General features: G+C 42.3%; 1 protein-coding gene across 3 annotated transcripts in view; it reads left to right on the top strand.

The window, feature by feature from the left end:
* Positions 1 to 27,074, top strand: part of YEATS2 (YEATS domain containing 2) — a 1,703,429-nt gene that overhangs the window by 648,020 nt on the left and 1,028,335 nt on the right. The window lies entirely within an intron of this gene.

The raw sequence follows: 27,074 nt of genomic DNA, 5'->3' as shown, positions 1-27,074 counted from the left end.
TTAAAAGAAGCTGACAGAATTCATTTAATAGTGTCAAAAGGCAATCTCCTTTTTCTTAAAAGTACTTCTGTTTGTTTGTGCTGTCATTTCGTAGCTGCATTTTCTAAGCCTACTGTCACTATTTAGTTTTCGTCTTTCTTTCCTGTTTTTCAAGCTTTTGCTTCCCCAGCCAACAACTTGCCTCGCCTCTTCTCTTCCTTTAAGTGACTTTGTTGTTCCGTACTCAAGATAGCCTGTATTTTTCTGTTAAGTACACTGCAGCTAAATGTTCCTATTGGATGATGGATTTTGTTTAGCAACCGGCCAGTTCAGCATTCTTTACCTTCCTTTTCCTTATCTTTCTCTTGGAAGTTGCTCTGTTTAGCTGCAGTTCTTGAAAATTTTAAAACTTTGTTTTTAATCACTTTATGTTCTGAGACCATTATTAGTGGTTTGTATGGCAATGTGCTTGTTACTTAGACCATAATTTGCATTAGTGAATCCCCTTAGATCACTATCTTCTACTTGAATCTTTGTGTGAGGGTTTGCTCTTATTAATGAAAATAAAACTTTTTTTCTTTAGGTTTGTTTATCCCTTGTTTGGCTTATTTCAGTACATTGACCCAAGTGTGTATTTTCTGTGTATCACTTATTCTGTCCTAGCTTTCTAACAGTTTGGTGTAATGCCTTCGTCTGTAGCAACTTATTTTCACTTGCAAGCTTGCAGTTGCTTTCATTCTGAATTTTGCGGGAGCAGCCCCGCAGAAGGCAGGCTGTTTACCATACTGTATTTCCACTTTTCTGTTTGCTGCCTTCTTGTCCCAAGCTTCTTACAAAAGCTACATTGTAATCAGATTATTAATGATTAACATTGGCTGCAGCTGTTTGATCTAGAATTCTGTATTTGCATCAGTGGAGAGTGCAGTAGGTTGTATGGTACTTCCTTGGATTAAGTGAAAACAGAAAGTTTAATGCTGGCGTTACTTGGGTTTGGTCACCAATTGATCCATCTGTGTAGTTACTGTCTTAGCTAGATTCAAGACCAACTTTGTAGGAATTGAAGTACAATATGCATTGTGTTGCTTTCTATATTAAATTTTCACAAACTCATTGCTGTAGCCAAATTAAGTCCTGCACCTTTTTGTCATAGAGTTGACACTTGTTTATTACATGGAACTTCATGAGAAAGATTTTAACACCTTCTCCAACAGCTGGCTTTGCTTTGCTTGATAAGAGATTGTGCTGTAAGTTTTAAGAGATTTTGTCTCTTTTCATATTGTTTATTACTAGAACATCAGCATGTCATGAAAAGTACTGTCATTCAGCAGAAAGTGTGCCTTTATTCTTGTGAGTCTAAATCTGTATTGGCACTTAAGTAAAAAATGTACATGTTTGTAGATAATTCAGCTTTAAAAGCATCCATTCAACAGAATTATTAGTTGGTTCATGCATTGGTAGTATCACTTATTTTCCAAAACTTTGCCATTTTACTCATGCTCTACATAAAACCGTGGTTAGACTGTTCAGACTTCATAGTGTATAGGTGAAATTATAGTATCTCAAGTCTAAGCTATACATAAATCAAAACTAATTATCTTTGAGAATCCCTGTATATTGGATTCACACGTAAGTATCCTTCTTGACAAGACTATTCGAAGCTTCTCAAGTTTTGGTTTTAAGGAGTGTACACCTATTTTCCCATTCGACTGACCCTGCACCTGAATTAGAGGGTGTGCATTTCCCAGTGGGCTCCAGTTATACTCCTAGCCATTTTTTGAAAAAGCTTACATTCACTGCTGAAAAAGCCTAGAAATGTTAGGTTTTGGTAGGTTTACTCAATGAGAAAAATATCATATCACCACAGGTAGTGCCTGTTCAGCCTGGACTAAGCTGAAAATTATCATAACTGCTGGAGATTTATTCATCTACCATTTATAAGAAACAGTAGATGCTGGAGACCCATCCTGTAACATGTCTTGAGACCAGCTAAAGGTGTTGTGAAAGATGCCGGCTATGAGGCAGACGAGCAAAAGGTAGAGGAACTGGATACTTTTGAACAAGACCTCTAGGCCAGGCTGTTTGCATGAATATAGTGGTATGTGCTCCATCCCTGGATTCCCCAGTTTGACATCTTTAGGGAATTAGGAATTTGAAAAAGAAGTTCCTCCATGGTAGTCATTCTCTTGAGAGAGAAAGCTAGGCAGTCCTTGAGGCAATTTTTCTTTTACAGGCAGCAATCTTGGCAAAAATCCTGGTGAAGAGAAGATTTTTTCAGGACCAAGTGCAAACCCTGAATCAAGTCATATAGTGTAATCTCCTTTTGTGTCTCAGAGTGTTGTCACTCTATTACAATGGCTGAAACCTACCACCTACACTTTTTTGGGGGCCTTAGCAGTTCTCATGCTGTACTGTGCAGAGCATAGTGTGTAACAGAAATTAGTGCAGAGGACCACTCTGTACTGTTTGCTGAAGTCATCCTAATCTCCAGGGGCTTGGTTATGATTACTGCCTTGTCATATACTTCTCACAGTGCAAACACTTGCCCAACTCAGTCAGATGTTAGAGCAGTGTTTTTGTATTGCATAACATCTTTCAAGCCTGCATCTAATCTGCCTTGGGAGGAGCACTGAGCTACAGATAAAGCTACCACAAAAAGGAGTGCTTGCTGCATTTTTGAGTTATTTGTAGTAAGAAGAGTGGTTCTTTTTCCTGCACTGATTTGTCCCTTGAGGATCCCTTCTTTGGAGAGACTCTGAGAATGGTGTAACTGCCCTCTATGATGCCCACTATTGAAGTAGCATATATCTGGACGAGCAAATGCAACAACTCTTTCATCATTTGGCTTTCCACCACTGGAGATTCTTCTCATGTATGTAATTCCTAAATTTAAAAACACTGGAGCTTTTATCCCCACACCCAGAAGAAAACAGACCATCTTCATAGTATTCCGTGTTCTTTTCCTATTTTGGCTGATATGCAAAAGCACCAAAAATCCTGGTGCTTGGCCACTGTGCTCTTCAACAGGCAGTCATGAGTGGTCACGGCAGGGAACTTTACTGATCATTTCTATAGGTCTTTCTGTGCCTTAAAAATATCTCCCATATAAAACCCATCTCTGTACCTCAGAGGGATGTAACCCCAGTTGTGACCCATGTCCATTTAGCACAGACATTGGGGGTGTGGGCTGGGGGAGATGGAAGTGACCAGTTGTTAGCATACCCATCCTAGTAGAATTGAGGTGGCTGTGGCGCACTGATAGGGTGACACTTAAGGAGAGCACTAGGTGTTGTGCCTTAAAAAATATCCCCCAGATAAAACTTGCATCTGTGCTGCATAAGGATGAAACCCCAATTGCATCCAGATGACCTATTTTCATTTAGTGGCAAATATATTGGACTGTGTGGTTTTGGGGAGGAGGGTAAAGGTGAGCAGCTGCTGTTGGCACATCCATCCTAGTAAAGAGTTGGCTCTGGCACACTAGTAGGGTGACAGTTGTTGGGAAGCACTAGGTGTTCCACTCATAAACCATATATCAGCGTGTATACTTAAGTATGTATGTCTTCCACAGGTAGCCAATGGTAGTGGAACCCAGTTAGCTGTCATAGGGAGTAGGAACTGCAGTGATTCTGATGGATACCTGATTGACATCCTCAGAATTGTTTATTGCCATATGAGAGCAGATGAGCTGGAGACAACTTTTATGGACTGTATATGGGGCTGTCAGTTGGCAGTCATTGAACACTCAGAAAAAGAACAATCTCTCACCCAACTCATGGATTAGACTTGGAGATTTGTATCTTTATCTTTTTTTTTTTTTTTTGTCTGGCATTCATTGCAGGGAACAGAGAAACGTGCATAGTGTCTGTAAAATTGGAATCATTTTCAATCAGTCTGTCTGATCCAACATTTAGTTCCTCAAGCCACCGCTCTGATCCAGTTTGGCAATTTTAGTGCTCCAGCCTCAAGCCCTTCAGAGTAATTCCTTCCCATAATGCCATGCTTCCCTCTAACTTCTTCAGATCTCATTTGCCACTTTCTGAGTAGCAGTGACATTTACTATTTCTTGCATAGCCTTTGTCGATATATCTTAGGATAGAGCATTATAACTCCTTTTCTTAATATTTCAGGATACTAATCTGTCTTTTTAAAAACTTTCTCAGTCAGTTGAACCTTGAACATCACCACCCACATAAGACTCCAGAAGAATCTACAATCTCCTGAGTTGCAGAAACAACCTCAGGCTACGCTGGTAATGGTGGACATGGTCTACAATCTGTCCATGCACCGAATGCTTAATGTGGCAGATGGGGCAGAAAGAGTAGCTGGAGCGGGCATCTCTATGAGATACCTTACCTGATTGCAGTTATGAGAGTTTTGTGGACAGTTTTAAGGTGTTCTTCATCAATGCTCTCTTTGAGGGTACTGCCCTATTTGTTTCTGTAGTGAAAGATTAAAAGTGCAGAAGAATGAGCAGGATGGCAAGACTGTCTCTGTAGTGAGAGTTAAGTTCACGGTCTCCCAATGCCCTTTAACAGGAATAGAAAAAGGCCTCATTCTTTCTGGTTCTGAAAGTCTAGATGTCAGTTTGACTCCTCTGCTGACAGAGGAGGCCATGGCAAAGGCAGTTCCTTTATCACACATAGACCCAGGGGCCAAGGTGGTTTACAGAACCAGGGAATCCGCTGGGCCTTTTTCTGACAAGTGATTACAGAATTCTTGAAGGTCTGCCTGACTGCCTCACTCTGGAGGCACTTGGAGGACACATATTCGTCTACCCACTCCTGTGGTCCACCATCACACGAGACAAGTGGATAAGAAGGATTATATACAGAGGTTAAATTCCATTTTTTGAAATCACCCCCATTGCTGGATGTCCCACCCAACTAGGCAAAGGTTGCTGCACAAGAGGGTTTTTTCTCTGCTTCAAAAAAGAGCCATGCAGGAGGTCCCACCAGACCAGTCCAGGTCAGAATTTTATTCAGGATTCTTTTTAGTTCCAAAGAAATTCAATTACCTCATACCTATACTGGACCTAAGCCTTGAGCAAATATGTTGAAAAGACCCGCTTTTGAATGGTCTGTGTGCAGTCAGTACTTCATGTCTTCTGAAGAACAAATGGATGCGCTCCATTAATCTTCAGGATGTTTACCTTCACATAAAGATTGCAAAGGAATCAAGGAGGTTTCAGTACTTCCAGATGGGAGACTGTCATTAACAATGCAGAGCCTTGCCATTCAGTCTCCCCTCAGCCCCCAGAGTGTTCAACAAATGCATGGTGGTAATAGCAGTTTGTCTGCATCTTTGCGGATGCTAGATATTCCCTTACTTAGTTGACTGGCTCCTGGATGACCCCTCAAGGGAATCTCTCCTATAAGCCAGAGAATACCTCCTTCGGTTGCACGCCTCCCTAGGCATTTCCATCAGTCTAGCAAAATCCAGTCTGATTCCCACTCGGCGCTTGGCATTCTTCTAGGGTATCAGTTGGACACTGCAATAACAGAATTCTGTCATTCAGATCCACAGTCGAGAACCTTCTGATATACTAACACCTGTGAGTGCACTTAATCCTGAGTGTGCTGGGGCTCATGACCTCTTTGATTTTAATGGTACAGTTTGTCTGATACCACATAAGAATTCTTCAGAGGTTTCTACATTTGCAGTGGTTTTAGAGATTCCATCCACTCTGCCTTCCCTTTATCATAATTCAGTCATGCAGAAAACACCTGCAGTGGTAGTTATAGTTTCCACTTGTGTTGGTGGACTGACTGTTCCAACTTCCTTCATTTGTAGCAGTGGTGACTGTGAAGGCTGCCAACCTAGCCAGACATAATTTTATAGGTAATTCTATCATTTGTAAATATTAATGTGAGGCACAGGCTTGTTGTCTTAAATGGAAAAAAAAACTGCTGTTAGATGAGGAACTGCAAAAAATGTAACAACATTGCACTCTGCTGGCAGAAAGCTGACCAAGTAAAACATGTAGTGACCCTTTCATCTAAAGTCGTCTCTAGCCTGTCTAGATGAAGACATTCATTCTGTTGTTTTAACCAAGAGTTAAATTGCTAGATTTAAACATGCACATGTACTTTTATTGCTCTGCTTCATGACCAGCTGCAAGATAACACAAGGAGATGTTAAGAATGTAAATGTGGTTTCTGTTAGCCTGGGAACCCAGGGAAGTGTGAAAAATGATGTAATGGGAACCAGGAATGTCATTTTAAAAACAGAGAGAATCAAAGATTATTAAACATTTTTGTCTTGACCATCCAACTCATCAGCACTCTACCTGTTTCTATATGTATGTTTATCTTAGACTTGTGTTTTCTCTTAGAAATAGCTAGAAACTAGAAAGTTTAGACTGTGTTTTTCTGTAATGTCAGTACTGTACTACTGAATTATTTTAAGTATTTCTCTGTGATCTCTGAACTCTTTACTAGCACTGTGTAGTAAGAAGTATTGTCTTGTGTTTTTAGTATTTATTATTAAATATTTTTAAACCTTTCAACTGTGGTTGCTTTGTGTAGAGATAATTTAAGCTCTAGAGTACATTGCAAATTTATAGTGATTACTGTGCCAAGTCACTCTAATAAGCCTTGACTGTTTAGTTATACTACCAATTGGATAATAATATTGCACAGTAATTGAACACCCTTTTAAGGGCCTTTGAGTAGCTGGTAAATATTAGCTGGGTGGTGGTAGTGATTTCTGCCGTATAGTCTGGGTAAAAGGGGCACAGCTGGAGAACCTGTGCTAGCCTTCCCCAGGAGTGTCTTTGTGGTTATATCAACTCTTATCTCAAGGTGTGTGTATGTGTGTGTCAGCTACTTGGGTAGGGGCATGAAGCACTGGTTGGACAGAGAGGGTGCTAGAGATTTTAGCTTGCTAAGCTGGCTGAGATCTGGACCCTATAGCTGTGCCACTCGAGAGTCTTATTGGGGACCTGGAGAGCAAGGGAGTGACCAGCCCCACATTGACTGTGATCTCTGTGTGCTCGTAAGGGAAATTGCACTTTATTGTGTGTATTTGTTATCCATTCCTCCTATATGAGATGCCCCTCACTGGTGGTAGTGGTGCGGATTGAGGCTCCTTGATTGCTGGGCCAGGGCACGGGCGTCACAGTGACCACAGATGCATCTTCCCTTAGGTGGAGGGAACATTACAAAGGGAGAATGGTCCAAGGTCTTGAGTCAGAATCGGATACATGTGTTCGCATAAACATTCTGGAGATGAGGGCAGTTCTCATTGTGTAGCAGGAAACCCAGGATTGCCTTCATCTGGGAGTGATAAGTTGGACAACATGATAGTAGTCTGGCACATAAAGCAAGGATGAACCAGACCACACTGCCTGTGTCATGAGGCCATGAGAGTGTGGCAGTGGGTGATGGCTTCTCACCAGTTTCTGATTGCAATGCACATCCCTGGTTGGCTCAAAGACTTGGTGGACAGGTTCAGCAAGAATCTCCTATTGTCTTACAGGTTGTCCCTCAGTCCAGAGATTGCCAAGAAAATATTCATTCACTGGGCCTACTGCAACCTCTTTGCAATTTCCCAGAACATGAAATGCAGTAGTTTTGCCATATTTTGCCATCAGGGAAAAATAACCAGCGATGTTCTGTCTCATTAATGGCCCCTGGGGTTGATTTATGCTTACCTCCTATTCCTTGGTGTCCAAATTTCTTCTAAAAGTCTTCAGGTGCAGGGCCACTGTCATCTTTGTAGCCCCGTTTTGGCCCAGACATATTTGTTTTCCTCTTTTCAAGCCACACTAGAAGGAGCTCTTTTGGTTCCTCGATCCTGTGCTGGATCAAGTCAACTCACCCATCTGGAATTCTCACCTGAACATTTCCTACCTGAAGTAAACTGTTTGGTTTCTCCAGTTCCAGTGATGGCAAGTGAGATTTTTTCCCTCTGGTCCACATTACTACAGCATCACAAAAAAAAAAAACCTTCAACCCACAAGGTCTACTGCAGTAAATGGATAAGGTTTACCTTATGGGAAGTCTCAAAACATAGAGTCCTTTTCAGACTCTGTTGGGGATGTTCTCTATTTTCTAACGACCTTGTTTCACTCTGGCTGTCATTTCTTTACAATTGAAGTTCTGTTGGGAGCAATCTGTTTTTTTTCCATGTTTGGTTCCAGCACAGTTTGCTAGCTTCAAACAGATTATGTAAAGCTTTCCTCAAAGGCACTTTTCTTTTGTTACCCATGATTAAGGATTTTGTGCTTTTTTGGAATTTGAAGTTCATTTTAGAAGAGCTGTCCAAGCCTCTATCTGAACCTGCATCATCTGCAGACCTAAAATTATTGTCCTGGAAACAGTTTTCCTAGTTGCTATCACTTCAGCCAAAAGGATATTAGAACGTCACGCCTTATCTGCAGGATCCCCTATATTATTTTGAAGAAGGATAGGATTTCCTTAAGAACCTTTATTCCAAATGTGACTTCTGAGACCAGTCTTTCCCAGATCATTCATTTACCGTTATTTTGTCTTAGCTGTTAAAACATAGGAGAGTACATTCTAGAAATATTGGATGCCCACAGGCAACTTCTTTTTTACTTTCATAGAACAACCTCCTTTAAGAAAGATTAACAGCTGATTATATCTTTTGCTCAGAATAAACTCTGAAAGAAAGTCTAAACTTTCACTATCAAGACAGTTATCCGACTGCCGTTTCTTTGTTTAGTCAATCCACAACAGATCACTGACTACCAGGCCCAGAATTCATTCTGCTTAGAGCCATGGCAGCATCTACAGCTTTATTCATATCACATTGCCTGGATGATATTTGTCAAGCAGCTACTTGGTCTTCTTCCTGAAGGGTCTCCTATCATGAGGCCACCCAGGATTTCCACAACTGAGGATTCTGACCCATATGTCAGATCAGACAGACTGAATGAGTAGCATATTAAAGTTATTTACTTACTAGAATGATAGATCCTTTCATTTGAGTCCGTCTGATGTGATAACCTGCTCTCCTTTCCACTGCCAGTGTATAGACCTGAAGAATTGTGTCTTCTTCCTTGAGTTCAAGGCAGTGCAAATCTGGTTTAATGTTCAGGTGCCAAACTCGATCTGAGTTAGGGAGAGCAGACATTATGGAAAGGAAGGATTCTGAAGGGTTTGTGTCTGGAGCTTTAAATATACTGGATCAGATGCTGGACAGTGTTCCAAGTCCACTGGCTTGGAAAGTGAATGGTATGTCTTTTTCTTAGAACGGAATGATGTTCATCGTGTTTCACTGTTGCAGTCATCACTGTAGGGTTCTTCCTGCCGGCAGGCAGCCCTCGGTCGGACAGAATCCCAAAGTCTGGGTCTGGCGTCGGCTGTTCAGTTATGCTCCCTGACGTCAGAGCGCCAGGAGTACAAAGCTGCCAGCTGACGCCATGTTCTCCAGTCTTTCTTGCCGTGCGGTGGAAGCAGTTTGCAAGTGCCGGTCGGCTGACTCCTGATATTTTTTCGTGCTTCAGTCCGAAGACTTACTTCTTCTTCACAAAGCTAAGTACCCCCTTGGGGAAACTCTTTTCTTGCTCCAGTCCGATGTCAGAAAAAGTTAATAATTGCATTTCTTGTGGGAAGCAAATACCTCATAAGGATTTCCACTCTTACTGTATTCCTTGTTTAGGCCCTGACCACGATGTAGCTAGTTGTCGGTTTTGTGCTAGATTTAACCAACGTACTATTAAGCGGAGGTACGATTTTGCTTTTCACTACTTTGGCAGGCGATTTAATTATAAAATGTCAGACACGCTTCCGACTACCGGAGTTCTCAAACGATGTAAGGATAAGGACAGGCCTCCGAGGTCCAAATCCGACTACATTTTACAAGCAGAGCCAGCTACAGGTTCGGCCGTCAGTGAGGCGCTGTCAGCCATTTCAGAACCGATTGCCGAAACGGACACCCACAAGGAGCCAACTAGGCCTTTGAGTACTCCAGCTGCAGGACCTTTGGACAATGCTCCCTCGGATGGGTCCAGAGCCACTGTGCAGTTACCGACTTCCGAGGGGGTTTTCAGGCCTACTCAGCTTCTGATAACGGCAAAGCCAAAGGCAAAGACTCCTTCTAAATCTAAGACATCAGCCCAGTCCTCTTCTGATCCAGGACCCAAATCTCAGAAACAGCTACTTAAAATGGCAGAGGACTTACTAACCATGATTAGGGGTTCACATCCCCCTCCAGACCAAAGGCCAAGGCAAGAATTGGATTATGAATCCTCTGATCAGGCATCTATTTCTTCAGTGTCTTCCTCTGAACAGGAATATACTTTCTCTCCTTATGCTGTTTCTGATGCTGAGGAATCCATTCCATCAGCTTCTCCCCCTGAGGATTTTTCTTTTGGGGAAACTTTACATGACATGAGGGAACATTTTCACTGGGGGAAGGACAGGAGTACTCTGAATCTAAGAGAAGGCTTAGGGATTTCCTTCTTCTTCCCCAACATTAGACCCCTGGCTATTCCTCCTATTTTGGATATTGTGGATGATGCCTTTTCTGAGGCTAATTTAACTCCTGACTCCTTTCCTCCAGCCCCTGCTAAGCCTGACAGATATTACAGGATCCCTGACTCCCACCAGTTCCTTTACAAAAATCCTAATGCGGATCCAGAAACCATTTCTCAGGGTCCTAAGGGTGTTAAGGCCGCCTCTGCTAAAAACCCTATTCTGACAGATAAGGATTCTAGAGCTTTGGAGAGATGGGGCAAAAAAGTGTACACTTCTGCTACTTTATCTATTAGGGCTTTAAATTGTCAATTTCATAAGCTAAAATGTCAGCAATTCCTGCTGTCTGTTATGAAACAAAAGCTGGGTACCATTTCTGCATGTGCAGATAATAAGGAATTACACAATTTGATGCATGCTACTGAACAAGTGGGGAAGCATGGTTTACACTGTGGTTTTGATGCCTTGGAGGCTTCATGCAGGGCGGCTGCCACTGGCACAGTCATTAGAAGGCATGCTTGGTTAAAGGAACAAAACTTACCTGATCAAGTGAAAGCTAAGTTACTGGATGCTCCTGTTCAGCATAATGTTTTGTTTGGGTCTAAAGCTGAAGAGGTGATAAAGAAAATGGAGGATAAGACAAAATCCATGCAAACGGTTAAGGATTTCTTACAAGTTCAGCCCCCAAGATTTAGCAGAAATTGGCCAACAAAAAAACTGGTCCTTTCCCAGCTCGGACAGGCCTCAGAGGGGTAGATATAGGCGTTCCAGAGGGAGGACCCAAGCACAGACCTAGACAGTGGAGTGCTTCCACCCCCAGGGGTGGAGAGGACAGACCTCAAACTTATAGAAAACAGGCTCAATGACTCCCCCTGCATGGCTCCAGGAACTTCTCTCCTGGAATCCCCTCTAGGAGGAAAACTCTCTCTTTTTCAACAAAATTGGACTTACATAACCCAAGACAAGTGGGTTCTGGATGTAGTTTCAAGAGGTTACAAATTCCACTTTCATACCTTGCCAAGACCAAACGGATGGCCAGACCTACCAAAACACCAATGGGCAGAGGCATTAAACAAGGTGGGATCCCTCATGGCTATGAGGGCCATAGAACTGGTTCCACAGTCAGAGACGGGGCAAGGCTTTTACTCAAGGCTCTTTCTAGTTCCCAGAAAACAAAATTCATGGAGATCCATCCTGGATCTGTAAGTCTTAAATACTTTCCTGGAGGTACCAAAGTTCAAGATGCTTACTCTGCAGCAGCTCCTGCCAATGTTGAGCAAAAATGCATGGATGGTGACATAGGATTTAAAGAAGGCTTACCTACACATCCCTATCAGACAGGAGTGTAGAAAATACCTCAGGTTCAAGGCCAGCTCGAAACATTACCAATTCTCTGTGCTGCCCTTTGGCTTGTCTACTGCGCCCAGGGTCTTCACCAAGTGCCTGGCACCAGTAGTAGCTTACTGCAGACTCAAGGGAATTCAAATTTACCCTTATCTGGATGACTGCCTTATTCAAGCAGACAGCAAGGATGTCTTACTCCAACAACTGGAATTTGTTCAAAATCTACTCAAGTACCTGGGATTCACTGTGAACATAAAAAAGTCAAATTTGACACCCACACAACAGATGACTTTTCTGGGTGCTCTTCTAAACACAACAACCCAGATGGCATTCCTGACATCCGAAAAACAACTACAGCTGGCTTCAACTTTCAAAATCTTGGCCTTAATGTCTCAGCTAACTGCAAGGAAATTCCTGCAGGCTTTGGGTTACATGGCCTCCTGCATCCTTCTCATACCAAATGCAAGACTACATATAAAAAAAAATACAATGGTACCTAAAAAGTGTATGGTCCCAGCATTGCCACAGTCTAGACACACAGATTGCTGTCTTGCCTTGCCTACAAAAGGAATTCCATTGGTGGACCATGGCATGTCTTCACAACAAAGGGAAAGCCTTCAGTCTACCTCCAGCCAGCCAAGTGTTAACCACGGACGCCTCGAATTACGCATGGGGAGCCCACTTGCAGGGGAAAGGCCTGCAAGGTTTTTGGACAGAGGATCAGAAGCACCTACATATCAATTTAAGAGATGTTAGCTGTATAGAATGCCCTCTTGGCTTTCAGGGATGATCTACAAACGGGACAACTACTGATACGGACAGACAACACCACAGTTTTGTGGTACATAAACAAGCAAGGGGGTTCACACTCCTATCCCCTTTGCAGACTAGCCATGACTCTATGGAACACAGCTCTAGCTTGCAAAGTGGATCTACAAGCTCAGTTCCTGCCAGGGAAACAATATATTCTGGCAGACAGCCTGAGCAGGAACCTGTCAGACCCACACGAGTGGATGCTAGACACCCAAATATTCAAGATGATTACAGAAGCCTGGGGCTGCCCGGACATAGATCTATTTGCATCCCCCCTCAACCACCAGTTACAGATTTTTTGCACAAGGACATTTCACAAACTAGCATGGAATGTGGATGCACTTTCATACAGCTGGGGAAACCTCTTGGGGTATGCCTTTCCTCCACTACCTCTTCTTCCACGGGTGTTATTAAAGATCAAGCAGGACAAACCCAAAATGATTTTACTGGCCCCAAATTGGCCTCGTCAGTTTTGGTACTCAACACTGATGAATCTATCCCGGGAGCCTCCTTGGATTTTACCTCTGATTCCAAATCTTTTGTCCCAACACCAGGGCCAGGTTCTGCACTCTCAAATCAAAAATCTCAGCCTGGCGAATTCAGGGTCTATGATTAATCCCACCCTTCCCAAACAGGTCATGGATGTCATCTTAGAAGCCCGACGGCCTAGCACTAGAAAATCTTATGCAGGTAAATGGAAAAGATTTTGCACCTGGATGCATGCTCAGGATTCGGATCCTCTCATTCCTAATATCCCACTGATTTTACTTTACCTGACAGACATGCTACATAAGGGTTTATCCTTCTCCATAAAAATACATGCCTCAGCTATCTCTGCACATTACAATACAGATCCTCCAATCTTTAAGCATCCACTTCTGAAACAATATCTCAGAGGAGCAAACAGTTTAAAGCCCCCTAGGACACCCCCCATACCTGCCTGGGACCTCAACTATGTTCTGGAAAAACTCACTCTGCCTCCTTTTGAGCCTGCTGCCACATCTGATATTAAGTATTTATCATGGAAGACAGCTATCCTACTGGCTTTGACTTCAGCTTGGAGAGTCTCGGAGTTACAAGCACTCATGGCTGAGGAACCTTATATTATTTTTCATGAAGATAGGGTGTCTTTAAGGACTAATCCTACTTTCATGCCTAAAGTGGTTTCCAAAGTGGCTTTAAATCAAACTATTCACCTGCCAACTTTTTTCACTAATCCACAAAATAAGGGGGGGAAGGATCTTGCATTCCTTGGATGTACACAGGCAACTTTGTTTTTACCTGGACAGAACCAAGGATATCAGGAAAACACAGCAACTGTTTGTTTCTTATGCAACAAATTCCCAAGGCAAAGTTATTTCAAAACAGACCATTTCTAAATGGATTGCTCATGGAATCAGATTTTGTTAATCTCATCATGGAAAGCAAAACCCAGGAAAAAAATAGGACTCACTCTACCAGAGCTGCTGCTACTTCAGCTGCCTTTCTCAGGGGAGAACCTACCAAAGATATTTTGGAAGCTGCAACTTGGAGTTCAGTGCATACTTTCTCTAAGCACTATAATCTCCCTCTTTACTCTAAGTCTAGGGCAGGCTTTGCTTCTGCAGTCTTGCAGGGCCTTCTAGCCACCCCTTCTTCTCTATAACCAGCACCGTTTATCTCAGCTATAGGATTCAACCCTGCAGTGATGTCTGCAACAGTGAAACATGATGAACATAGTACAGTTGTGTACACTTACCATAAATGTAGATGTTCGAGTGTCTTCACTGTTGCAGTCCGGGTTACCCATCCTCCTGTCCCCTCTTATACTTTCATTAGTGTTGTTTCCTACTTCACCCTTCTTCTGAGGTGTATTTGCTACAGGGTATGGGGTTTGTTGTATGTTACATTTTTGTTTTACTATTAGCTGTCACTTTTGGACACCTGACATCTGGGGCAAGAAAAACTGGAGAACATGGCGTCGGCTGGCAGCTTTGTACTCCTGGCGCTCTGAAGTCAGGGAGCATGACTGAACAGCCGACGCCGGACCCAGACTTTGGGATTCTGGCTGACCGTGGGCTGCCTGCCGGCAGGAAGAACCCTACAGTGATGACTGCAGCAGTGAAGAAACTCGAACATCTACATTTATGGTAAGTGTACACAACTGTACTTTCCAGTACATCTATCTTTCCTCTTCCCTACTTCCCAGGGTCTTGTGCAAGATCAGGTGGGAGACGCCCAAAATATTGCTGGTCACTCTCTTTTGGCCCAGACAACACTGGTTTCCCCTATCTTTTTCACCTGTCCGGGGCAATCATCGCAAGTTACCTTGCAGGATGAATCTTCTCACACAAGACAAAGGGGTCTTTTATTCATTTTCTGATGACATGCTTTGGGTTTTGCAGGAGGCCAGAAAACCCACTATTAGAAAATCCTATGTGGCTAAATGGAAGATATTTTCTGTTTGGCGTCTCAAGCATGACTAGGACTCTTTTTCTGTGGGGGTCCCTAAGGTCCTTTCTTATTTTTGTGAGTATTTCAATACTGATTTGGCATATTTTTCTGTTAAAGCTCATTTGTCAGCCATTTCGTCCTGTTTGCTTTTAGTCCACCTTTGGTTTCTACTTTTGAAGTCAGTTCCTAAAAGGCGCCCTTCATATCAGGCCCCCAGGAAAGCCTATTCTTCCTCCTTGAGACCTCAGTTTTATTCTTGAAAAATTGACTCAGTCCCCCTTTTCAGCCTGCCTTTTTTTCTTCCCTGCAACATTGTACTTGGAAGACTGTATTGTTGGTGGCTCTTGCATCTGCCAAGAGAGTTTCTGAACTCAAAGCTCTCGTGGCAGATCCTCCTTTTTTGTTTTTCACAAGGACACTGTGTATCTTTCTACCATTCCTTCTTTTACGTCCAAGGTGGTTAATGATTTGTCCTTGAATCAGTCACTGTCCTTTTCTCTTTCTCCGCAGTCTGCTAATGAGAAGTTACTACGCACTTTGAATGGGTATCTCAGATATTACTTGGATATGATAAAATGCATCAGAAAATCTGAGCAACCTTTTATTTACTTTCATGCCAGGAAATTGGGTTTGGCAGTGCCCAAGCAAACCATCTCCTCCTGGATCTCTAAGGCCATTTCCTTTTATTTTTTTCATGGCAAGCAGCATTCTTTTTCTGTTTGTTTTCATTCCACCATTGTTGTAGCCTCCTCTGGTGACTTGTTCAAGGGTCTGGATACTAAATCCTTCTTGGAAGCTGCTACTTGATTTTCTGTCTTTTACCAAATATTATGAGTTGGATGGGATTTCCAGGGACAGGGCAGGATTTGTCAGGGCTAACCTTCATGGATTTTTGGAGCGCTGTTCTGTGGTTTCTCCTCTCATACTTTTTAGTAGCTTTTGTACTCTCTCAAGAATAAAGAATGCTGCAAGAGTGTTAAGGAAGGACATAGTTTAGTTGTGTATGATATTACCATAACAGTAGATGCCCTACTTTTCACTGTTGCAGTATTCAGTCCCTCCTTCCTGCCCCCTTTTATTTTCTGTTGCCCTACTGCTGGCCGAGGGGTTTCTTCTTGCATTATTATCTCCTTATGTTTCCCTTTCTGGATGGGCATGTTATTGTTTCTTTGGGGTTGCCCTGGTTCTCTTGGGACACTTCAATTCAGAGGATTATGCATCCATGTGTCACATATGTACTTTACACCTTCCACTTAGGACGTGACATATGATGCCAGGAAGGTGTAAAGGCTTTGGTATATTGGCCTAACATTAGGCTATCCTCGACAGGCTATCCCAAGAATAAAAATTACCGCAACACTGAGAAGTAGAACATCTACTGCTAGGGTAAGATCTTATACAAATGTACTTTATTTGATCTTCCACTGACTCACACTTGCTCCAACATGGGTGAAACCATGGTAACTGTTAGTGCAAGGACAATGGATTTAAATTAAATGCAAATCAGTGTAGGTGGGTCCTTTTGGTAAACAAAGTATTTTCACATGCCATATAGGTGGCACATCCCTAAATCAGATGCTATTGTAAAGGATCTAGGTGCTCCTGTTGATAATGCCTTATTTAAGTATCATGTCTCCACAGTAGTTCACAAAGCCTTCCATTTGGCTTATCTGATTTCCAAATGTACCTCCTCTAAATGAAATGAAGTGTCTTAGTTTCCCTTGAAACTGTACCTTAACAGAGCTGTTATTGAATACAGTGCACCTTTTGGCATGCATTTTTCTAGACAGATCACTCAACATGAGAAAATTAAAAGATTCATAAGTAAAAAGATCAGTGGCTTCAGAAATCTTAAATACCATGATAGATCCCTCTGTCTGCACTCAGTCTGTTATAGACTCCTCCATGGACCTCTGTTTGGCCATGAAATGTCCAGCCCTCTTTGACCTCCTAGTCCATAACAGAGCAAATAGTACCTCACATACCTGGTTAATGAAAATAAACCTTAATCAACAGCTAAATAAGACATATTGGTGTGAGTTTCATATCCCAAAGTATCCCCCACCTCTGGAACAAACTCCCACTATATGTCAAGCAGAGTAGCACTTGCCACCTTGAGGGTTGTTGTTGTTTTTATTTTGGCTTTTCCCGGTTAGGGGTCGCCACAGCAAAACTCTGCTCCGCTAATGATTGGCAGTCGATTTTCACGAATGCCGAGGTGCCAGCTCGACGTTCAACCTTCAACGGAGGCACGCCCATTTACGCATGTCTTTCGAACGCCCACCCAACTGCGGCGTGGACAAGAAGACTTCAACACAGAAGGCACTCCCCACACTCCAGTCGAGAATCAAATGGGAGAACCTCTTGCTGTGAGGCAACAATGCTACTGCTGCACCAGCGCGGATTTCCAATCTAGGTAATTGGATGCAGCCTCAAATTCTCTCCAGATCCAGATTTAGTGTCCTTCTATTCCCGTGTTGTAGTATTCTTAGTGTGGAATTCCCCACCTCAGGCGACCCGAACGTTGGCTCCTTATACAAAAGCTTAAGCCTGGTTGCTGTAGGTGCATGGGACGTCACATGTAGGACCATAAACCAGGGACCTTAAATGTGATGTTTGCAAGCACAGTTCTCAGAACTTTTCAGCTGCAGTCGACCATCACATCAATCACTTCGCTCCTCTTCTTTGAAGACATCTAAAGCTAAGTACCCCATTGGGGATTTTGTTTTAAATTCTTGCTTCAGCTTGGTTTGCTGTACCCAACTGTTAGCCGATGTCTGCTAACAAGGGTAAATGCCGATGCGGTTACCAGATTCAGCATAAGGATATGCACGACTGTTGCATTTTCTGCCTAGGCCGAGAACACGACCATACCTCTTGCCCTGTTTGTCACTCCTTCATACTGAAGATCCTCCGAAGCAGTCTGGCCACCCTAAATCTATATTTAGAAAACCAGAGTCTAAAAAAGCTAGCACTTGGGATGGATCCCGAGTCGGCTACCCCAGCAGAACCGCTACGGAAAAAGGCCAAGATTCCAAGGCCTAGTACTTCTGCTTCTCTGCCATCGAATGACCTGCCAGCTTCTGATTTAGGAGTTGAGGGACATCTGTTAGAGCTGTCTACTTTGGCAACTTCCCTCAAGGAAGCCGCTTCGGAAGTTACGGCCAGCACATCCACGGAGACAGCTCAGACATCAGTCCCACCCGATGTCAAGGGGGAAACAGACAATGCCAGACAACCAACCGGGATCCCTTTGCCTGAAGCCCCAGCTCCTATTCAGGCCCCTGAAACTAGGCCTTTTCCTAAGACTACTCCTTTGAAAAGGAAGCAGAAAACTAAACATCTACCTCCACCCACAGAAGGAGTTCCAGATTGGCAATCTTTCACCAACTCCTTGATGTAGGCCTTCATGGCCCTTGGGCCCACGGCCTCTTCCCCCTCCACCATTCCTGTTCTCAGTCCTAGGCCCGCCTCAGATGCTTCTCTCCTCCTTCCCACTGCCCATGAAGGGGAAGAACAGGAGACTTAGTATTTATCTTCAGATGAATTCATTACTTACTCATCTCAAATTGCCTCCACATTAGAGTATTATTCCCTTAATGAGGAATCCGTAGAAGGGGACTCTCCATTAGAGGATATCACCTTTGGGGAGACCATCAAAAAATGAAAGAATATTTTAAATGGGACACCTCCCAAATGATTGAAACTCAAAAGAGATACTCTGAGTTACTTCAAGTGGAATCTCCCTCCCCTTCAGACATCCCACCAGTTACTCCTGCCTACCTTGATGCATTCTCTGCAGCATCTAAAAACCCAGACTCTCATCCTCCTGCCCCTAAGAGGCCTGATTGTTTCTATAAAGTACCAGATGAACAAAAATTCCTGGTAAAACCACCCCTGGCAGACCCAGCAGTGATTACTGTATCCTGTGACAAGCAGTCAAGACTGATTCCTTCATTGTCTCTATTACCTACTGACAAAGACTGTAAAAACATGGACAGGGTAGGCAAGAAGGTTTATACCTCTTCCACCCTAGCCTTCAGAGCTATCAACTACCAAACCTATATGGTAAAATATGCTTTGGGCTTTGTATCCCAAGCTTCTACCCTCCTGTCATCCATACCTGACTTCCTTAGCAAGATGGAAATAGCATCAAAACTGTCCCTGGCTTCTTCAAGTGGCCAGACATTCTATTAGATGCAGTTATGATGCAGCAGTGGCCTCTGCAAGGTCTGCTGCTTCTGCATCAGTAGTACGTAGATATTCATGGCTACGCCTTCAACCCCCTACCAAAGGATTTCAGGTCAAAAATTCTAGATGTCCCTCTAGACTACAACCTCCTGTTTGGTAAACAGTCTGCAGACCTTTTTAAAAACCTTCAGGAGAAAAGTAAAGAGCTTTAAGACATCAGACTCTTGTTGGTGTCTCCCATTTTTAAATATTACAGAAATTACCCTGCTAAGACTACCTTTGTCAGGAGAACACCCTCCTCTGCTACTCCATCCTCTTCCAGGCATAGGAAAGGAACCTGGAGGCAGACCACCTCCAGACCAGCAGCCTCACACCTATCCAAAGACAGCCCTTTCATGACAGAAATGGCTTCAAACATGTGTGACTGCCTTGCCCACCTCCCCTTTTCAGCCCGCCTCTCCCACTGCCTTCCCCTTTGGAGATCCATCACCTCAGACCGCTGGGTGCTGGCAATAGTACAATAAGGATATTTCCTCTCTTGGAAGGAAAAGCCCTTTACAAGGGGCATTCCATTCCCCCTCATAAATCAGCTACATCTTATTCCACAGGTCCTGCAGGACCTTCTGAACCACAGAACTATAGAACCTGTCTCTTCAGGACAGGAAGGAAAAGGCTTTTACTCAAGAATATTTCTTGTCCCCCAAAAAAGATGGCCCTTGGAGGCCAATACTGGATTTGTCCTTTCTAAACCTGCTCCTAAAAGTTCCATCATTCAGAATGTTATCCCTACAAACCCTTCTTCCACTATTGCCAGCTCAAGCCTTTATGGCCACACTCGATCTGAAGGAGGCCTACTTCCATATCCCCATAAAACGCTCCCACAGAAAATACTTATGGTTCACTGGGTCCTGTTCACACTTTCAGTTTACAGCCTTGCCCTTTGGTTTATCTGCTGTACCCAGAGTATTCACAAAATGCCTAGCTCCAGCTGTAGCCTTTTGCAGAACCAAAGATGCCCAAATATATCCCTGCCTAGACGACATTGTCATTCTAGCAGAAAGAGAGGATACCCTACAAAACTGTCTGCAGTTCACCATTTCCCTGCTTCAAATCCTGGGGTTCACCCTCAACATTCCAAAATCATCCCTAACCCCCCAGCAGGACAGAATCCTTCTGGGCTGCAGGATCAGAACAGACCTGATGCGGGCATTCCTCCCTCAGGACAAAGTTCTCTCTCTCTACCCACTTCCAAGACCTAATGCAGATTCAGCAGATATCTGCAAGAGAATTCTTAAGGGTCCTGGGGCTGATGGCAGCCATCATCCCTATGCTGCCTTTGGCCAGAATGCATATGCGAAAACTGCAGTGGTATTTGAAGAATGTGTGGTCTCAACACAAACACCCTCTAGAGTTTCAGATTACACTCTTGCCCTGCCTCAAAGCAGAACTAAGGTGGTGGATTCAACAAATACACCAAACAAACCTGGAAAAACCTAGATACTGAACAAACCAACAAGCACTCTAGAGTCCAAAACTCGATTCCACTCCGAATATAAACCCGACTTGATGAAAATGTAAAGTCCAACTCAGTAGAAAGTAAAAGAAAGGTTTATTTTAAGCTGTTAAAAACATACGCTTTTTGTCGGCTCACAGTCCGACTTCTTCAGAAGAAGCCAAACAAGCAAAACAGTGCTCCACCTCCGTCAGAACATATATAAAATGACTCACTAATTAGGCAATAATCACATACTGCAACTCCATGAAATTTAAAGCCCCATCACTTAAAAATACAACAAAATGTTTTTGAATGAGTGGTGGGTAACCTGACTTTGAAAACATCTTTGCACAAAAAAACTAGTCTCTGAATAACCATTAATTTGTATGCACATATGAAATCTTGACAATTTGTAAAACAAATGAATTGATGACTGTAAAATGCATTCACGACCATGTTAAAAGGTAAACGATAAATGAAAATAAAAAACGCTAATAATATTTGGTCCCATAATACCTGGTAACATCAAAACTAAGACACTGATTTGCAAACCCATAGGTCCGCTCTCCATCAAACACTGTTATAACTCAATCCTATAACATCCAAATCTACAATATGATACATTGTAATGTGTCCCAAAATGTATTCTTACCATGTCATTGTAAAACAGCTCTATTAAAAAAGACCGTAATGATTCGTTTGTACTTTCTGTACTCCATTTCCTACCCTTTATAATAACTTGATGAGTACACAGGTAAATAAACCTCTCATACGAATGAAAAAGTAGGAAAATTGAAAAAGTTGGAAAAAAATTGAATGGAACAGAACTAGCTAGGACAGAATGACCTTATAGTTCCAGTTTAGGTATATTCCAACCGGGCTTGTCAACAATGTAAAAGCGAAGGGTACTGTACGACTAGAAATGAAAAATCAAGTATGTTTTACAATCTCAAAGTTTCAACCACTATCTTCTGACCACAACCTCAGTCCAAAAACCATTACATTCTCAGCAGTGGAAATTGTACCTTCTAACCATCACCTTGATCTGTATTACTGGACTGGATAAAATGTCCTGTTAACTAAGTGTGATACAAGTCTAGAAGAATGTAGATCTTACAGAATGATTTAGATTGTCTAGCCTATATTATATTGAATTCCCTCAATTATAACTGGTACCTTCTGACCACCCAGTTGTTCTGTACCTATCCGGTGACCGTCTATCCTGACTGCATTCATGGTGGTAGATACAATTCTAGACTAGATTAATACTGGTCATGTCAAATGAAGCTGTACAGGATGTATACCATCCCCGGAAATATTGGACCAAAAAGCAAATTATTATTATTGGATGATTGAATATAAAAAAAATACCCAAAACAAACATGCTAGTTCCAAAACTCCCCTTCATATACCCTGAACCACCCGTTCACATGCAAACGGTCCTTGTCTGTATAAAAGATGTTATGTGAGAAATATAAGTTGAGAACATGATGTACTGCTCCTAAAAAAAATAATAGAGTATATGGTAAATACAATAGATGTACTAAAAAACCTTAAGCCTCAAATTGAGAATTGAAGGTGAATAAAATGAAGTAAATACGACTCAAAAGGTATGTAAAAGAATAATGAAAACTGACATACTGTAGACAAGAAAGTATATGTGTATATATATATATATATATATATATATATATTTGAACCCCTAGAAAAGGGGTGAAGAGGTTCCACAACAATTTACCTTTTAAGCCATTTTAACTTCAATAGGCAGGCCAGGTTCAAAGAACCATTGAGGCCAGGTACATGGCATGCGTCCAGTTTTAACTGCCACCACAGTTCTCTACTTTCAAGGAGTAAGGGGGTGTAACCTCCTCTCTGGTCTGAACTAACTTGGTCGATGACACTGAATAAAAAACTGTGTCCCTGGTTTTCCATGGCATGTCTAACCAAAGCATTCTCCATTTTTACCCTTCATGATAGCATATAGGTGTTCATATATACGGTCCTGCAGTTTTCTGTCAGTCTTGCCTATGTAGAAGGCAGGACAACAGACACACTGGGCTAAATACACTACCTGGGTGCTATTACAGTTGAATTTACCTGCCAGGTTGAAAACTACCTTATTAATTAGGAACCTTGACCCAGTTTTTATATGACCACAGTATCTGCACATAGAACATTTGTACATGCCCGATCTGCTGCTGAAGTTCTTAGGCTTCCTTTCCAGAATGTCCTTGATGTTCAGACCTCTCCTATAAACTACTCTAGGTAGGTCTACCAACACTTTACGTGTAAACTCGTCCTGCAGGATCAGAGGCCAGTTTTTCATGATTGTTGTGTAAATGACTATGGTGTCCATAGTGTAAGTGACGATAAAACTTTGGGATGGAAAAGATGCCTTTTCCTTATTTTCAAACCGAGTTGACGGATCAACCCCTCCCTGACTCAAAATAGGCTCATAAAAACCAGAAGATCTTTTAGTTTGGACCTCCTCAACCAAATTTACCACTAGGTCCTGAGGGTAACCTTTATTGATAAAGAGGTCCTGAGGGTAACCTTTATTGATAAAGAGGTTGGCCAAGAGTTTACATTCCTCCTAAAAGTTAAGGTCCTTCGAAGACATCCGTGCTGCTCGTACTAGTTGGCCCTTGAGAGTGGACCTCTTCTGTTTATAAGGATGTGAACTATCGAAATGGACATAGCTGTTTGAAAAAGTCTCTTTTCTGTGTATTTTAACTACATAGCACCTTGAAGTCAAATCCTTCCTTAAGTCCACGTCTAGGTAGGTTGTGCTGTCCTTGGGCATACTGTGGGTGAATTGTAAAAACTCAGTAGAAGAGTTGAATAATTCAGCCAGAGTGGTAACAACAACTTCTCCACTTTTAGAAATGATGAACATGTCGTCAAGGAACCGGGTGTACAGTGATACACAGTCCGTAACCAAACTGTGGTTCAGGACAAATTCCCTCTCCCAGTAGGCCATTACCATGTTGGCCACACTCGCTCCGCAGGAAGAGCCCATAGGCACTCCTACCTGTTGTAAGTAGAATCTGTTATTAAAAGAGACAAAATTGTTAGATAAAATAATGTCCAACAGTTCGTTCACCAGTTGGATTTCTACGACGGGGGCTTGTTTGAGAGACATCAACAAAGGTATCCATTCAAGAGCCACCGAATGTGGAATGGATGTATATAAATCCTTTATGTCAACCGTTAAGAAATAACTGTCCTCAAGGAAGGGTATTTGATTGACCCTAGCTAGAAAAGACCAAGAGTCTTTACTAATTTGTGGTTCAGTAGCCACATATTCTGTACAGTACTTCTATCAGAGTGGTCAAGGGGAGCAGGACATGTGTCAAAAGATGGAAGATTACCACTCCTCCAAGGCGTGAAAGCCAAAAAGTTGCCTTGAGACGGAGGGGGTTTGGGATATGCTGTACCGCGTTTGTACACTTGAATATCTCTGTTCAGCTTCTTGATCTTAATAAAAGTTAGTTTGGAAATGTGCTCGTCAGTACTATGAAAAGTCTGATCATAGTCGAACTTATATCTGTAAAAGTTTAAATCATTCTTGATTACTTATCAAGCCTGGAAATGTCGATGAGGAGAATATCGATGTCCTGTTGGTAATGGTGGCTTATCAAATCCATAAGTTCCACCCCATGTCGGTGAAATAATTGTATTAGCTCTTTGTGGAATATGGACCCATCCTGAAGGCCAGTCGGGTACTGCCAGGATCTAAGGCCTTTAGGGATAATGTTGACTCGCTTGCATTCCCCAAAATATGCTACTTCCATTTGTAGTTTTCTCAGTTTCAAAAGATTTTGGTTGAATATATTTAGTTTAGATGGCAAGTCCAAAGAAGGACCCGTGTTGTTGCCTGGTTGAATAGGCACAGCTGAGTTACCAAATTCAAAAGCTCGGTTTAACCAAGAATTTAAAGAACTGATACGTTGATTTGATATACCGGAGCAGGTGGTATCACGGGAGGTGGTACTTCCAAACTTCCCTGGACTCCGATGCTGGAGAAAGACACTGGTACCTGGTTGACTGAGGGTGCTGAAATTAACCCATGGTTTACACCCTCATCTCGTGGAAGAACGTGAACAAATGAGGGCTTGGCAGTAGGGGAGCTAATGGCCAAAAGCCCTGAGCTGCGAGCACCAGCTGGTGGAGTCTCTAAGGCCAGGCCACAGCTCGGCTGAGATGCCAAAGCACTGTCCACCCTGTTCGATAGTACATTCACCTTTTCGGCGGCAAAGATAGTCAGCCTGGGCACTGATTTTGAAACATAGTGTAATAAGCTTATCGAAATGTTTAAAAAGAGGAGCTATCCCAGTCATACTTTATATGAACTGCATGATGTAAGAATAAAAAGAATTAATGGCCATTTTGCACCTATTTTAGCATGTAGTGATAGTTATCCCTTCGGGGGCAAGTAGTAAACAATTGGATAATGCCACACTGTTTGTAACAACGTTTAATACACACTTCTATGAAATCAAGGCTGTTATGATAAAAAAATGGACACTTATAGATGAGGATTTGCATATTAGAGCAAAATTGTGTTGCGGATTTAAAATGGTAGCAAGGAGAGCAGGCGCATTTAAACGTTTATTAGAAAATGGTAAAAAGAATCGTGTTGCCAATAAGCCAGTAGGGACTGTGAACAGATGCTGAATGTGCAATCACTGTAAGTACATTCACTAGGGCCAGTGCATACAGATAAAAGGCATAGAATAAACATAAAATGGAAATTCACTTGTAATTCTAAGGGAGTAATATATGTGGCTGTATGCCAACTCTGTCCAGCATTTTACATAGGAAAAACCACCAGGCCTTAAAGGACAGAATCTATGAGCACATATATGCAATACGGAAAGATCAGCTAAATAATGCATTAGCAAAGCATGTACATGAATGTCATGATCATCATTTTAAGTTTGGTGTATTGCAGCAGGTGCTTGGTAGTGACAGAGGAGGCCCTTGGGAATTGCAATTGGAGAGAGCTGAGCTTATATGGCAGCTAATGCTTTATTCTTATGCATGGCCAGGTCTTAATGACCTTTGTAGTATTAATAGTATTTTGAAATTAAAGGCATTAAATAGGTAGCAGTTGCTTGATAGATGGATTTTTAGTTTTAAATGTTTAAGTATTTAATACTTATTTGCTCATGTACACACATATATATGTATATGTATATATATTTTTATAAGTTGTAATTTCATCTAACATAGTTGCATATTTTGCATGTCTTATATTATATGTGGTATTGAATGTGTTTAGTAACATCATCATTTATTTATGTATTTGTGGTGCTTTATTGTTTGTTATCATAATGGGTAGGATAGTAGAACATTAGGACTATGATGTCAAAAAAGGGCGCCAGTTTTTAACTATAAAACTAAGGGAATTGTATTATGATAATTTTGTCTGACGTTTACTATTGTAAATGAAAAGTGCTTAACATATTATACGGCTTCTCCTTCAAACCTTCATGGGCAATACCACAGTCATGTGGTGCCTCAACATACAAGGAAGGGACCAAGTCCTACCTTCTTTACCGGATAATGATCCAAATTTGGGACCTTGCCTCCAGAAACAACTTGTCCCTGCAGCCAACATACATTCCTTCCCAGGACAACCAACAAGCGGATGTTCTCAGCAGAACATCCTCTCTAAAGCATGAGTAGATGCTGTACAGGGACATTTTTCTAGACATTGTCCACCGGTGGGGTGCCTCAGGTAGATTTGTTTGCCTGTCCTAGAACAGACAATTGAAGAAATTCTGCACCAAGGATCACTCTCCACTTGCCTGGAGGGTAGATGCCTTCAGCATTTCCATCCTTCTCTCTCATTCAATAAGCCCTCCTGTAGATCAGGAAGGACCAACCAAAAATCTTGCTGGTGACTCCCTATTGGCCAAGGCAGCACTGGTTCCCCCTGCTGTTCTCATTAGCCAAGGGCAATCACCACAAGTTACCCCACAAGGTAGACCTACTCGCACAACAGAAGGTATCTCTCATTCTGCCTCACCTACAGATGTTAGGTCTAACACTCTGGGTGATAAACATTTAATTCCTTTCAGACACTACTACTGCAAGGATGTGCTTTCAGTCCTGAGGGAGTCCAGGAAACCAGCTACAAGGAGATCCTACATGTCAAAATGGGAAAGATTCTCCAGTGGTGTCTCCATAGGCACAGGGACCTCTTTCAAGCAGCTATCCCTCTAGTCCTTACTTATGCGTGTGAACTTATCAAGGCTTGCCTTTTCATATTTTTCAGTGAAAGTCCACCTATCTGCAGTCTCTGCCTGTTTACCACTAGTACCCCCTCTACTAGCCAGGCTAGATGTTAAATTATTCCTGAAGGGGGTCTTGCA

Source organism: Protopterus annectens, chromosome 4.part1 (assembly GCF_019279795.1).
Source record: "Protopterus annectens isolate FY-2018-M chromosome 4.part1, PAN1.0, whole genome shotgun sequence".
Lineage (NCBI taxonomy): Eukaryota > Metazoa > Chordata > Ceratodontiformes > Protopteridae > Protopterus > Protopterus annectens.
This window is presented reverse-complemented; position numbering and strand designations above follow the sequence as displayed.